The sequence below is a fragment of the Cucurbita pepo genome, chromosome LG07 (assembly GCF_002806865.2).
Source record: "Cucurbita pepo subsp. pepo cultivar mu-cu-16 chromosome LG07, ASM280686v2, whole genome shotgun sequence".
NCBI classification, from domain to species: domain Eukaryota; kingdom Viridiplantae; phylum Streptophyta; class Magnoliopsida; order Cucurbitales; family Cucurbitaceae; genus Cucurbita; species Cucurbita pepo.
In genome coordinates this window covers 4,675,201-4,676,284 of record NC_036644.1, presented here as the reverse complement: position 1 = coordinate 4,676,284, position 1,084 = coordinate 4,675,201, and the positions used below count along the sequence as shown (strand labels likewise).

The 1,084-nt window shown below is 39.1% G+C and overlaps 1 non-coding gene across 1 annotated transcript; it reads left to right on the top strand.

The window, feature by feature from the left end:
• Positions 1 to 724: 724 nt before the first annotated feature.
• LOC111799341 lies at positions 725 to 830 on the top strand. Its single transcript, XR_002815810.1, has one exon. It is a non-coding gene; the product is annotated as a small nucleolar RNA R71 (small nucleolar RNA).
• The last annotated feature ends 254 nt before the right edge of the window (positions 831 to 1,084 follow it).

Sequence of the window (1,084 nt, the reverse complement as noted above, 5' to 3'; positions counted from 1 at the left end):
AATTTCACAATGAGGCTTGTTGACTTTGTATCACGACATCATTTTTAGCCATATATTCCTTTATTAGGCTCTCAATAGATGTTCCCGATGTGTATTGAGTTTGGGTAGTTCCTTTCCCTTGGGTGTTGACTTATTGAGAACTATAGCCCAATTGATTTTGTAATCCAAAACTCATAGAGTAATTTGCTCTAGGTGGCATTTGTTGGTTGTATGAGCCTTGTCCCTTCCATGAGAAGTTTGGATGATTTCTCCATCCTGGATTATAAGTATTTGAGAAGGGATTATTTTTCGGGTTGCCTTGACTAGCTTGATTCCCGACATAGAAAATTGAGGGCGGATTGCTTAGACACTGATCAAAGGTGTGTTCCTCTCCATAATATACACAAGATTCGGCTACTGTCTGGTTAATTACAGCAGCTGTATGGACTGGTGCTTTGATCATGGAGTCTTGCCTCAACGCTAGATTTTGTAAAAGATTAGTCACCGAAGCTAGTTGAGCATTGATAGAGGACAAAGCATCAACTTCAAGTACTCCTCGAGTCTTCTTCCTGGGTTGCTTCTCACATCGGCCCATCGACAATTGTTAGATGTTATTCTCTCTAAAATCTCATATGCTTCATTGTATGTCTTTGACAAAATAACTTCATTGGCGGAAGCATCAACTATTTGTTTAATAGCAATATTTAATCCATTGTAGAAAGTCTCCATTTGTATATAATGAGGTAGTCCATGGTGAGGACACTTTCTAAGCATCTCCTTAAATCTCTTTCAAGCTTCCCTTAGTGTCTCATCTTCAAACTGTTGAAAAGCAACAATCTCATTTCTGAACCGTGCGTTTCTAGTGGGTGGGAAATACTTGATAAAAAATTTATCTGCTAGACTATTCCACGAATCAATTGTTCTCGGTGCTAAGGTATTCAACCATGATTTAGCACCACCCTCAATGAATATGGAAATAAGCTCAGTCTAGTCACATCTTTATCCACTCCTTGGAATCGAAATGAGTCACTAACTCCCAAAAATGACTTTAGGTGTAGGTGAGGATCTTCCGACGGTAGTCCATGAAATTGCCCAATGGTTTGCA